Genomic DNA, 14,587 nt, shown 5'->3' with positions numbered 1-14,587 from the left:
CATTTTGCCAAAATATGGGTAAACTGCGCCAAGCCTGCGCCAAAAGATCAATTTTGGTCGTCTTTCAAAACCGAAACAAGACTGAGTACCGTAACTGAGCATGCATGAGCTAGGTAGCGCAAGCGGGCGCCCAACGAAAAGTACCCTGTATCAATCGTCCATCCGGTCTTGCATAGTTTTTCCCGCCACCTCCCGTTTCACGCTCTCGTCGTTCATGTGTCTCGTCTACACCGTGGTCTCGTCTCGCGTCTTTTTAAAAACAATTTCAACGATAGACGCGGGCGAGTGTTGACGCTTCAGTGCTTCAGTCGTTGTACAAAGCGCTCCAAGTACATTTTTGACCCTGACTCGCGATGTATTGTTTTGACCTGACTCGCTCAGGTTCTTTTTCTCTGTGTGTCTAGCTTGTACCTCGCCTGCGGGCCTGGCAAGCACTTGCTGCTGGACTGTTTTTTGTCGTATGCTGGACAATTACATTTTGCATACAATTTTGGGAACCAGTTGGCGACGAAGCGGATTGGCGTGGTGTCTGTTTCGATCGAACAGCCATCTCCGCTCGCGCGACGAAGCACGTGCAAATGCAAGCCGGCCGAAGTTGCCCTCATGTGCATGCGAACATGACTGCACGACAGAGGCACCAGCCGGGACACTTGCACATCATTGTTTTCTGGTTGCTTACTTTTCACGAAAATCTGGCACGTCGGGAACAAGTTAAACGGTGGCAAGCGGTTTTTCGGAATCGCTCGGCAACGGCCACAGCACTGTTCACTTGTGGGATGTCTCAATGTCTCTTTGGAGACATTGAAAGTGGGAATTCATTACTAGTCAAAGGCAAAGCGAGGCTTGCAGCATCCTTGTACTAGAAAGTTTCGAAAAGCAAAAAGAAAAGCGCCTTTGTCTTGTGTACAATTTCGCATTGCACTGCAGTAGTTACGTGTTTCGCCAGTCGGAGACTGCTTCCATTTATTATATTATATAACTACGGTAGTCAACCTACTAGCTTATTTACTGATAGACCAGCTTATTTACTAATAAGCTGGTCATTTTCAAACAAATTTTAATATGTGCAGTTTGGTTCTTATTTATCAATAACGGTACATATATATGTATAATTTAACTGAAGCATTGCAAAATGTGTCATGTCATTGGCATTTCAGTTACATGTTGAAAGACACCCAGGTGGTTGAACTTGACCATAATTTGTTTATTGCGGCGAGTGAAGTGCCTTTTGTTCGTCCAGCACTTAAAACAAATATTTTTATTTTTTTAAGAATATTTGCTCCAAAAACCACATTTGCTGCTCCGAAACACTGTTCTGGCTGCTCCAAAAGCAACTTTTGTTGCTCCAAAACACTGTTTTACCTGCTCCAAAGGCCACTTTTGCTGCTCCAAAACACCGTTTTGGCTGCTCCAAAAGTTGCTCCAAAACGGCTTAGGCCAATCACATCACTGCAATATGCAATAAATTCAGCTTAGAGCAAAGCGCGGGCTCTGCTCACCCGGTGTAGAGTGTGCTACCCGATGCAAAGGAAACAGCCGACAAATCCAGCTCAGGCCTTGGATTGTATTAGATTGGATTGAATTGAGGGTGCGACACTATGCTAGATCCAGTGAGAGCTACTAGATATAGTAACTAATGGGAAAGCTGCAGACCCAATCTATTCGGAGCCTTAAGCCGAAAGCATCCGAAGGTGTGCATCTGGCGGCCATGCCGCCATGCAGGCATGCTGCCATTCGCTTATGAACGTGTGTGGTTGAGCGTCCTGTTTTCATTGTGTTTCCGGAAGTGGTCTCTTCACTGACGACGTCGGCGGCAAGAAAGTACTTGTTTAATCCGTACTGGACGAACCCAAGTATTTCGGAATATGCAAGTTGGATTAAGGCTGTGCAAAATTATCCTCACAGTGCTCAATGCTCAATGCCTTGTGTTATAATGGTGTTACCGTAAAATACTGGGCGAGCGTTCACTCAAACTTTGGAGATAATCACAAAAAAAAAAAAATGGGGGATGGGCGCTTTTCCGGTCTTCAATTTTACACATAAATGTACTGTGCGTATCTTCTCAGATCTTGCAAATTTGGTAATGGGCGCTTAATGTGGAATGGGTGGATCCGCGGTATTCTATGGTGTATATTTAACCGCCTCTACAGTGGTCAGGGAATTTCGCCTGAAATTGTCAGGTAAAACCTGGAAAAGTCGGGGAATTTCAAAATAATAATTTGCTTGACACCCTGAGTATATTACAATGCAGAGCTGCCAAATTTGGTTAATAAGATCGGTATGAAACAAAAGAAAAAAAATCCTAATAATTACTACTATGCTCGACGTCAACTACTTTGTGCTGCTGTGGAATCCACTTGTAACGATAATGAGACAACCCGAAAGTTCAATCGTTATAACCGATTATCTTAAAATCTGTATCTGGACTAGAAACTCTATAAAACTGATCGTTATAAGCAGCCAATCGCTTCATGTGGTATCGTTTTAAGTGGATTGCACTGTACATTGTCAAAGTTAGCATAGCTGCTGCAGCCCCGCACTACTGCGAGAGCACACGGCTTTTTTCTTGCGTCTCATTTGCATGCTTTTGCACAATTGGCTTTGGCAGAGTTTGAGTACTGCAAGCTGTACGCTAGCCTTCACATTGTAACACTATATAGTTGATGCTGAGTGTAGAGGCATTATGTACTTGGGATGATGATGGTCGCTTTAACAAATACTCAACAACTGTTACTGTGTCCCCGATATCTTGTGTCTGGGACGTGGCGTAGTGCGTGACTGAGGCGCTCATCGCTTCTTCTAAACTGCTGTGCATGTGTCTCTGATGTGGTTCAGATGCAAACTTGGCTTCCTTATAGTTCCATTTCGCATTTATTAGTTCTTTTCAATGGGTCCAGACAGTCATGGGAAGTATATAAAACTTTGTTCTCATAAGTTGTTGTCAGTAATAAAGTTCTTTTAGTACCTGCAGCATTGTTACTGAGGGGGAGTGGGGGAGAGCGCATGCAACTAAAAACCGTACAAGTAGTTCATTAAAAAGATATGTCAGTAGCTTCGACGTAGGATTGACATACCATGGCTATTCATTCCAACCGCAAGCGGTTCAAGGGAACATGCGACGTAGTGATAGCGGCACCTTCACGATAGATCACTCGCACGTTTTAGCGGAAAATCTCACCAAGAAGAAACGTTGGGCTCTTGCGAGAGGGCCCATTGCTTCAGCATTGGCTCAGACAACAGCAACATGTTTGGTTTGGCGATTCTTCTGTTGCAGTAGGCGTGCGCAACAATCGACCTGGTTGAGCCAGGGGAAGTTTATTTTTATTTATTTTGAAATACTGTCGGCCCACATTAGGGGCTAGCTTAGTGACATCCGGGGTCTGTTTCTGGTGCCTGTTAGAATCTCGTCAGTCCTTTGGTCGCCGACAAAGTGAGAAATGCAGCATGCGCTCGTAATTTTTGGTTGTTTGGTTGTGCATAGGCTGCGCGTGCTGGCTCGAGGCTAACAATACGCCAAAGAGTTGTCGAAGGTGTGAGCTTGCGCGAGATGCGAGACAACTGAAACTCTTTTTTGCCGGTCTTATCCCGTCTTTGACTGTAGTATCCTTCACCTAAAGCAGATATTTTTGCTTCTACGACGGTCTTCGAAACAGTGGCTATGATGTTAGATTGCAGTCCAGAAAATGGAAGTTGAGCCCCTAACAACCTGATTTGTAAACAGTGGCCTTTTGCTTCTTATGGTCCATGAATCTTAATGGCTGATGTGGTGCAATGTTTGCTGTGAACCGTCGGAATGCACCAGAATCAATTTTGCTCTTGTAACTTTTGTAGCAAACCACCGACTTCGAGTATTTTTATCTTTTCTTTTCCTATTTGTACTGCTGATCCTTTTTGAGACCGTAGCAGGAGCAACTTTCTTTGAAAACAGATCTTGTAAAGCACTTGCTACAACCAAGCTTTGCACAAGTTAGAAGAGGACAGTGTTTGTGACATCATGCAGTAAGAGGCTGTACTACTTGGGTACAGTTAGATAAAGGCTTGAAAATTTTCCTATATACCCTGTTGCCTTGTTGAAATAGAATGCATTTCTTTTTTCTTTTTTTTAACACTTTGTAGCAAGGAGTTAGAGGATGAAGGCTGTAAGAGTAGGTCTTCTTCATTTCGTAACACCATGAGTTTATAGCTGCTCGCTGCAAACTCATGAACAGCCTGAAAAATATGTTATACGTATGCGAGTTCAAGTTCATGCACATTCCTCAGCTCAAACGAGCTAGACTTTTTCCCTTTTCATTAAACCTTTAAAAGGGACCCCACCTTGCTCAGGCTCAGAAAGCATATGCAACACAAAGCTTTATAATAGATAGCCCCTTTATGTGTTGCGGGGGGCAAAGGAGGCCGGGCTTCAACCAATTGATGAAGTCTTTCAAGACTGCGCAGCAAGTTTTTCAAACTGCCTCGTGCTTTTTTTTTTCTCCTGACAAATCCGCCATGCCTCTCCCTTCTGCACGAGCCCTGAGAACCCAGGGCTTATCTAATCAGCATTCCTCAGAGGAGGAGGAGGGGAGAGAGGGAGGGAGGGGGAGGGGCCCGCTCTTTGCCCAAGACAGAGTTATCTCTCTGTTTCTACAATCACCTGTACCTTGCCTCTGACGCCAGAGTTTGAGGAGGGAGGGAGACGAAGAACGGAGGAAGCGACGCTGGCAGAGTCTTTGCTCCGGTCCGCCATCGCTTGCGGAGCCCACTCGAGGCACCGTTATTCTTGAGGACCGCGCGGGGAAGCGAAGATCTGTTTGGAAGTGAGGGCTCCTTATCCAGAAAGCGGCGTGGGGACGCCGGTATCTGTCCTCTTCAGATCGGTCTCGATGCCTCACAGCATTGCAGGATCTCAAGATGTCCTTTTCTCAAGTGTCTCGACGTTCAAAGTATGGTCCTCCTCCTTTTTTTTTGTTCTTTTGTTACGAGCCCCACATTGTCTCCAAAGATGGCGCCCTTTGCACCCTTCTCGCGTTGGATGTATCTCTTTGTCGGTCCTTGGAATGTGTCGCGCCGGTACTGCGAGGCGGGGCAAGCGGTATGTTCCCAACAGGGCTGCGTCTTGGTCGGAAACTTCTGGAAGGTCGTTTGTCCGAAGTTCCTCGGAAAGGGGTGGTGTCCGTCGGTGTTTGATCTTGAAGAACTTGAATGCCGTCGTCCTCTTGTGGCGAGGCAAATGATAACGGATAAGGCATTTTACCTTTTGAATATGAAGTATTAACTTGTAAAAGCATTTTTATATTTTCAAACTTTTTTTTTTTAGTTTTGCGGTTTTGATATGGCATCTTGGTTGGATGATTGGAATTTTTTTTGGAAACCAAGATTGGGGTAGCTGCTTAAGTTCAACTTTTCATCTGTCTATAGGTAGTTCCTAATTTTGTTTCTGCTTAGTCCGATGAAATTTTTATTCTGATAAAAGCGACAAAAAACCTTTTAAGCATTGAAGCTTTTTTTCTTCGTTTCGTTGCACTTCCACCACTCGGTTTCTAGGAACAAACGGAATTTGTGAAAATTTCTCTATCTTTTCTGGCACACCCCATGACGTAACGGATCTCCGAAGTCTCTTTACATCTTTTGTGTTACCTGTCGTCCCTCCCTCGCTTCTTTTGCCCCCTCTCCAGCCGGGTGCAAACCCTCTCCCTTTTCTAGACTCCTCCCCCTCGCTTCCTAGCAGGCCTGTAGACCAGTCACTGCTGATTACTTAAATAGCGGCCTCCCTCGTGCCACGTCTCCCTTCACCTCGTGGGCTATGCGGTCTACTGACCGCTCAGTCGGCCACCGTCGTCTGTCGGTTTCGAGCCGCTCATCGTCTGCTGCCCTTAACCTGTTGTCTGCCGCCTGAGCTTGTCGTCTGCTGTCCGGGTTGCCATCGACCGCTTTTCGGCTTTCCCGGCAGCCATGGGTTGGCCGTCCCACTCGAGTTGGAAGTGGGATCCTGACACTTGAGCGCTGTCGGTGGTGCCAGATCTAACTCTTCCAGCTCAGGTGAGGTACCGGTATTTTCTGTCGACAGCTCGGATGTTCGTCTGCCACTCGCCTTACCGGTATTTCTTTCCTTTTTCCCGGTGCCGTCTTCTGCATTCTTGTCCTTTCTGCTTCCCGCCATGTTGCCTTTATGGCGTGTGATAAGTGGGAAACCTGCTCTGTTTGCCGTGACTGGAGACGCCCTCGAGGCTTAGCGTCGCCTCGGTTTTTCACTGCGCTTTGTGTTGCTGCGGTATTGCGGTGTGAACGCTTACTTTAATTGCTTGCCGATTTAGGAACGAAAAAAAAAAAGATATATTCGCCTTTGTTACAACTTGATCAGATGAGTTATTGAAGCTCTGCTTTAATTGCTTCGGTTGGGTTCGAAGAAGCTCATTTTTCGTTTCAAGCGTTTGATTGAGCTAATTTTTAGTCGGCTTTATACAATGCTCATGTTTAAGTGAAGTAACTTTTCCCATCATTGAAACATTGCTACAGTTGCAGTTTGTCGTGCTTTCTCGTGTGGCAATCTGCACCTCATCGAAAATTGCTTCATTGATGATCGACATCACTGTCGAGCTGCTGAATCGAGTTCGGGAGCATTCCTACTAACCAGAACCAGAAAAAATGTGCATCGTCATGGTGTTTGTCGTGCTTCCGTACGTGTTCTATCAACGCTCAACCCACCAGAAGACAAAAAACGCTTGGTGACTTGCGCTTTTGGCGCTGCTTGATTTTTCCCATTGGCTTGTAGCATCAGCTGCGTCTGGACTTAATCTGAAACGAAGTATAGACAATTGGCAACTTGTTTGCAGTCCCCCCCCAAAGAAAGTAAACTGTGCACCTTAAAAGGGGGTTATGCACTGCCGTCTGCTGATTTCTACGTAATATTACTTGCGAGGATATGGGCCTCGAAGTATTTCCTTCTCATTCCGCTCTCTACTTGCTTTCTAGTCCTAACTGTTTCAGTGCGCCACCCTCCCGTACGCTTCTTCCCGACCGTTGCGTTTGTGTCTGCTTCCTCATCGCCAAATTTTTGGCACATATGGTTTCTTGTCGGCGTTTTGTGAAGTCCTCTGTCTGCGTCGTGTTGTGTTGTCTGCTATCTGCGTGCTTCTCTGCACCACAACGAGGCAACGACGGACGACCGGGTGATTCGGAGGCAAGTGGAGGAGTGGTCTCCTCTCTTTGCCAGACAAAAGTGAGATTCAACTCCTCCAACTTCTCGCCGATCACCAAACCCATCACCGCAGCCACGCGCCGAGCTCACCCCAAGTGCTTTGTCTGTGGAGTTGGGTGCACTTGCGTGTCCTCGCTTGCGTGTGCTCGTCTGCTTTTTGTTTTGTGGTGGAGAGTCTCACTTGCATACAACTCACAAACGAGGAAGTGAATGAAAGGCCCTGGATGTCACGAAGAGCTGCCCACAGACGACTTTGAAGCACTTCTGCTACTTCTGTCAAGGCACGTCCGAGCTGATCAAGTGAAGAAATCGCGTATTAGATCGGCTGTTTTGTGCTCGGACGCTGTGATTGGCTTTCTGAGGGGGCAGATTTGCAGTGGATTTGTGTTGAAGAAGCTCTACTTTATCATACATTAAAAATGGGTGCAAGAGATCTTCATGCCATTTGAACATTTGCTTTAATTTGCATCCTGTAAACCATCTCCCTTTGCAAGCACAGTGTTGAGCTTTCTAATGCGAATGAGAGACCATAGAAGCTTCTTGCTGCAGTTGTGAGCTTTTAACAGAGTTTTCTTTAGTTTGGGAGAAAACTTGGACAAGAATTTAGATTAGCCCAGCTTTCGTCTGATTAATGGCATCCTCCTTTGACGCGACGGCATATCAACAAGTTGGTCTGTAAAGTTGCTTTTCCTTTCTGGTAAAGCTCGAGCTCAAGTGGTCGGCCATACAACAAAAGGAAGACGTTCCATCAAGGGAGAAATCGACTACAGTGTTCGACTCAAGCTGCACTCCCCATGAAAAAAAGTGTGACATTGTGATATCGGCTAGATGAATGCCGATCTTGAACTTGGCGGAAACAATGCGAACTTGTAAACATGACTCCATTGGTTGCCCCCCACCCCCCCCCCCAAAAAAAAAAACTGCTAAAAGCATTGTGCAAGCTGGCATTGAACACAGACGGTCCGTCGATTGCGCAGTATCGATAAGTGAGCCAGAGGTGCGCTTATTGTCACAAGAGGCGCCTGGCGCAGTGTCAAGAAATGGCTGCGCAATTTCTCGGCATGGCGTTTTTCATTCGTCTCGTGCTCGGACGAAATAGTTTGTCTCAAAGACACTGTTGCAGTAGCAGTTGGTTTTGATTTTGAGAAATAACTAGAAACTGGTTACGGAGGTAGGTACATGTTCTTTCATGAACTTTGGATCTGTAACGAGAGGAGGCACCATTGAAAGGAGCGCAAAATGTTGCTGTGGAAATAAAATGGAACTGATGGGATTGTGTGGTCTTCTTTTGAGTTTCGATTTTCTCCTCTGTCAGTTTTACCGGTGTTCTCTCATGTTGAGCCACTGGGCCTGATTCCTCTTTCCTTGGTAAGGGGCACACTGGGAAGTTCTGTTAAATGTTGACATTGTTCTACCTGAAGCAAACGTTCAGGTACGCTCAATGAAGCAGCAAAGCACCTACATTTTAGATGACAGGGAAGGAAATGTGTCTCACCACAGTCACGTGGTTAATATGGTGCATCAAGTTTGCGTAGCGATTCAGCGGTCACTACATGACCTGAAACAAAATTGGTGGTGGAATAGACACATCAGAAGAAAATCTATTACTTTGCATTTAAATGTTGCTGTTCATTACATGTACTATGCCTGTATGTTTGTCAGGTTCACTGTTGCATCGACATTGCACTTATGAACACGTTCGGGAAATATCACCCGAACACAACAAACTTACTAGTAAGACCTTGCACTGCAGTCAAAATTTGCACTCGAAAATTTGCGTAATCTCTTTGCCTCCTAGGTACATTATTTGTGCTGAGTTGAACCATAATTAAATAAATCAGTATCCATAGAGTCGTTTGCACTGGTACAAAAGCCTTCTTAATATTTACTTCAAGCACAGACATAGACAACTGGGAGGGTACTATATTATATATATCTTTTTTTTTCTAAAACAGAGGCAAAGGTTATATTTTTTGTTTTGTTGTGTGCTTTTTACTGGGTGGCATTGGGTGCTCTTAGGTGCTGTCCAGTGGAAGCAGCACAATCTCTCTGAAGTTGTTCCCAGGAGAAGCAATATTTGCATTGTGATAAGTGGAGGGGGGTTGCTATGGGCACAATCTTTGCCTCCACTTGAGGTTGACAATAGGGTTGGTTTAGGGGGCAGAACAGAACAGCCTGAGCAGCATGGGCTCTTGTTGGGTGGCTTGTATGTGCCTGTACTTTGAGGAAGGCAATCTCAGGAGAAGCCACATTATGGTGCGGCTAGATCGAGGATCAAACAATTTCATGTTTAGTATGTACAAACATGCAGTTTTGTAATGTTGGAGGGCTTCACATTTGGTAATACTTCCCTAATTGCGGTGAGCTTAGGGCTAAACCATTGAAATCATGGTTTTAAAATAAAAAAAGTATTGAAAATGCACAAAAAAACTAGGGCATGTTTAAGCTGCTCAGAGTTTAACCGTGCAACTACTGATACAAAAACGTGAAATTATCTGTAGCCCTGCATGCTTAAAACTTTTTACATAACCTTGAAAATTGTGCATTGTTATAGAAGCAGTACTCTTCAGCAAGTAATGAACGTTGTATACGTGCTCTTAACTTTCCTAGCCTTCTTTGTTTTTTGTTTGTGGTTTTTTCACAATGGAAAGAGCATTAACCATCAATAGAAACGTCTCGAATAATATGAGTATTTCCCTTCACAATTCAAACCTCGCCTGGCATTGTCAGGTGGGAGGGCATTTTTGTTTTTGACTCGAGATAGGTTAGAGTGATACTGGAAGAAGCGGTGGAAGTCCCTCGGTGCACATTATATTTCACTAAACATCGGCCGAATTTCTTGCAAAGATTATGCATCATACAAAAATAAGATTGGGTACACCGTATTAGTTACTGTTAACACTGTTATTTACTGAGGTCCAAAACATTTAAGATAATTAAGTCTAATTGGTGGTGCATTATTAACTTTAAAATAGTAAAAATTAAAATATGGTTCAAATTAGAAGCTTTCTGGCCATCAACAAAAAACATTTAATTCGGTCAATTTTGGAAGATCTGGAGCTCATACTTAGTTTTTCTAGGTCCCAAAATTGCATACAACTCTGCCGTGTAGCTCGTGATGTAACTTTTGCAAAATACTATGCTTCTTTAGTACTTGGAATTTTTCAGAATTTACTGATTTAGTAGTTTCTGATAAGGCCCACCAAGTTTCTAATTGAAACCATGTGTAATTTTTTTTTAATAATGAAAACAAAAGTTAATTATGCAAAACTGATTAAGGACTTAAGGGTCTGCAACGATGTGTGCCTGTCTGAGTACAGGGACAAATCCAGTATTGGTACTTTTCTTGTGCTATTCATAGTTTTTGCAGGAAAAATTTGACCAGCGTTTGGTGAAACACCCGGTATGATAAATATTGCGGAATTCGGTGCTGCGAGAGATTTTTTTGGACACTGAAGAAATTTTATTTTTTATTTTTATGCTTTATGTTAATTGTTTACTAAATTGTTTTTTATTTTCCTGTGAGTCATTTGTACATGCTTTTTCATATACCTGCTGAAAATTTTAATATGTATTTTATTTTGACTACCCATTACCCTCTTCAATGCTCTACCTTGGGGATATGTAAAAATAAAATTAAGAATACATCTCTTTTTATAAAATATGTTTTTGATTGGGCAGCAGAAACCTAAATCATAACCCCTAATCGTTTTAGTTTTGGGGAATTTCTGACGCTCAACTGCCTAATTGTTGTCTTCAAAATTAAGTTTGTTGCCTTTAAAATCATAATTCTAGCTGCAAATGAAATAGGAGCAAAATCGAAAAAGAAAATTCAGCACTGCCATTTGGTGGCAGAGCCGCAAACTAAGCCATGAGCTAGCCTGGCTCGTCTCAAAGTGGTTAAGTGCATGAACCGCGGAAAGCATACGAGCTATACACGTCCTGAACAGTTTGGGGATTGGCTCCACGTTGACGAGCTAGGCTTGTCTAAAATGGTTAAGGGGTCAAAGCAGCAGACACATGCGCAACAAAGTGGCGGATGCGTCGTACGAATCCGACCCCTCAAATATGACGTGTCGAGCATTTTATCGTGCGTCTCGTCCTTCACTTTTGTGCAGTCGTTCAGTTTCGTCCGATTGTGAATGCGCTTAAAGGTACTCCGGCAATTTTTCGAGCTACCACAACTAAATATATTCTTGAGATTTCCGGCCTTTACTCTTTTCAGTATGCCATTCAGAATAGGAGTTTCGAAATCGGCAAGTGAAAATGATGCCAAAAACCAAGATACAAATATATCCACACTTTTCAGTGCCGCGATGTCGGGGGCAGGCAGGCTTGCAGGTCCAGCAGGCAGTCTAGAAATGGACTCTGCCAAGCATTTTTTTTGTGCTCCTGCACAAAGTGCTGGAGAGAGCTTCCATAGCATTCATTTGACACCATGAAACTGCTGAAGTCTACAGCCCAAAGAATGAACCCCTGCCTTCCCCTGACGTCACTTTTTCCTCGTTACCAATAGAGCCCTTCACTTTGAAAAACACGCTGAGGACCAAACTTGTAAATTCATTAACTTTGCAAGAAAAAAAAATTATTTTTGGCTAAACATTTGGGTTATTATTTCAGCAATATTTGCTGCTGTGTTTAGAAAATTTTCAGGCATGTCGGGGTCTATATCTTTAAGTCATGTCCACAATCCAAACATTCTGCAAATAGCAAAATATGTCGGCTAAAAGGAACCCCTCCGCGCCTGAGAGAGGAGTCTCAAAAAAGAGGGGAGAGAGATTGATTCCTCTTACTGCCAGAACTTACCTCTCCACCCCAGCAGACCACTTTCTCTTCACAAGCAAGCACAACACACTAGATCACACTCAAATACAAATGTGCAAACCAGTGCACATTCCAGCAGAAGGAGGCTCTACCAACGAACCAGGTGACACACTCCAGTCACGAGTGGTGTGAAGCAAAATAAAAATGTGTATTTTAGTATGTTAGTTTGTGCAGCATATTCGTAAGCCTTTTTAGTATTATTAATTGTGCGAGAAACGAAATCTGTTGGGACAAGTTTTCCGTAATACCCTAAGAGACAGCCTACCTAAAACCGATTGCAAATCGGGTGTAAACAAAGAGTAGGCTAACTTTCAGTGTGCGATCAAAAAGAAGTTGAAAAAAAAAATGCCGGTTTTAGAGTTTGCGACCTGCAAGACTTCTGATCGCAGGGAGGGGCAATGAACCAAAGACAACTGTCCTTCTCAGTCAGCAATGTCTGCTTTTCTCCCGTCATGGCTAATTAAGACCATTTCTGCTGAGGTCACTATTAGCCAGGGCCCTGGAATTATTAGATGTGGGCTATCTTTCAGTGTTTTTGATAAAAAGAGCAAATCGTGCCAAAAATAGGGGATGGGTTATCTTTTGGGGGTGGGTCATCTCTCCCAATATTATGGTGGATTTATCCAAATGAGTGTTACCGTCCATTTGACATTTGAATATGTTGGAGGCCAGTTCACACATGCATCGAAGCGCCGAGATAGCGTAAAGTCAGGGCTGCACTTGTGCTAGTGTAAGTGCTGGCTCAGAGCTGAGTTATTGCTTTATTGTTTTCTAAAGAGAAGGGGGGGCCTGGTCACATGTAGCAAAGAACTTGTACTGTGCTGGCATATGGCACAAAGTCAGCACTATGTCTATAGTGTTGAGTTATAGCACCGCACTGTATATGTGAGCGGGCCTTAAAGGAATAGTGCAACGACTTAGCGTTGAAAGAATTTGCAGTTTGTATTTTTCATATCGCTTATTGAGGCACAAGTGACAACAAACGCATCGCCTTGCCTCGAAAATTTGCTATTCTGCCGCGTAATCGCAAAGAGAAAAACCAAGTTATTTGCCGATCTGCAGCCACGTGTGGCGGTTAGGGGGACTATGACGACACTTCTCTGGGGAACATGGGAAGCCAACAAAACCTGTCCCCCTCTGCTGCTACACTCGCCGTCAGTCTCGTGGCAAACCGTCTTTTGTGTCAATCGCTTGCCGCGACCTCTGACGACGCTAATCCTCAAAAAGTTGACAATCGCGAAGGAACTGGCTGGGGTCTCCACCGGGAAACCAGGTGGTCCCCTGGAGTACGTCACTTGAAAGACAACATGAGAGTTGAGAGGCACTTTGTCCTTTGATTTATTTAATCTTTTTACTATAAAAACTAGTGCAAGCAAGAAAATACGGTTTTCTATTCTTCTTTTCATAAGTGACACATTAACTCCCGCAGTGAATTGGCCAAAGCCCAAAAATCATTGCACCGCCCCTTTAAGAAGACGTCATTGATTCGTCGCACCACTCTGAAATTTGCTTTTGATCGCTCCGTCTGACTTCACTCTCATCGTCTTAGCGGACACTTCTTCGTATAAAACACAATCGTTCGCGTACAACCTGATACGTGACGAAAATCGACGTGCATTTGGGAACGGCACGGGGGTCGGGGACCGAGTGTGTTGGCGCACCGCAGCTTGGAGCATGCGGAGCGAGAGCTTGCGCTGCAGAACCCCAAGGGATCTTGGACTCAACCCCACCGCTGTCCATTTTGATCTAGAGTTCAAGACGAACGTTGTAACTTCGTGCGGTCACTGTTGTGTGTCACTACTGCGCAGTGCACATTAAATACACAAAGCCAGCAGTGTTACTGGACTATATATTTTTTGTCTGCAGCATAAGCCAGTGTCTTACACCACAGTGTAGTAGAGTACGGGGTAGTGTTGGGACTGGTGCGGCTCGGAAACGGGAGCTTGTGAGGCTGCACAGGCAGACAACATGTGCGATGCTGCAGTCTTCAAAACTGTAAGAAGTCGCTGCAGCTGGCCAAGTTTGGCCGTGAGTGCGTCTGACATTTGTAATCGTTTGCAACATTGCTGTTTTCGTTGCATTTATTTTGCATGTCGGTTGTTTCTGCGAGCCGACCACGATTTACTCGTTTCGTGTGTTTTATTGGAAGGTTTTAACTTTGATCTTTTTTTCTACAATGTCAAGATGCCGTTAGCGAGACGGCCACAAAACAGCTGCTATGCGTCTGGCTGCCAAACGGGCTGCTTGGGAGGACAGTGTCTCTTTTCAGTGTTCCAAAGGACAAAGCTGCAAGAGATGTTTGGGCAAGGTAGTTGCAAGGGCACTACGAATGCCTTAAAAAAATTATGCCAAAATCGTTGGCGAATTAGTTTCTGTGATAAATGCTAACTCATTTATCCCAGGGGTTCCGACTCTGCGAAGGATGGAAATTCAAACCTCGCAATGGTTTGCATTCCGTGGTCTTCAAAGACCCAGTCTGTTTTCCTGGGTGTCGGCAGTTTCGGATGCAGCTACTGCAGCTTGCCCCAGTTGTCGCCTATGGTCCGCAAACCGTTCACTCTGCGTTCGCGAAGTGTAGAGTTTACG

The 14,587-nt window shown here is 44.4% G+C and overlaps 1 protein-coding gene and 1 long non-coding RNA gene across 2 annotated transcripts in view; both read left to right on the top strand.

The window, feature by feature from the left end:
* Positions 1-14,587, top strand: part of LOC8036995 (KICSTOR complex protein SZT2) — a 169,139-nt gene that overhangs the window by 37,573 nt on the left and 116,979 nt on the right. The window lies entirely within an intron of this gene.
* LOC121835352 lies at positions 5,673-8,450 on the top strand. The gene is made up of 2 exons (XR_006077559.1): positions 5,673-6,018; positions 7,881-8,450. It is a non-coding gene; the product is annotated as an uncharacterized LOC121835352 (long non-coding RNA).

Source organism: Ixodes scapularis, unplaced genomic scaffold (genome assembly GCF_016920785.2).
Source record: "Ixodes scapularis isolate PalLabHiFi unplaced genomic scaffold, ASM1692078v2 PGA_scaffold12__126_contigs__length_90152505, whole genome shotgun sequence".
NCBI lineage: Eukaryota > Metazoa > Arthropoda > Arachnida > Ixodida > Ixodidae > Ixodes > Ixodes scapularis.
This window is presented reverse-complemented; position numbering and strand designations above follow the sequence as displayed.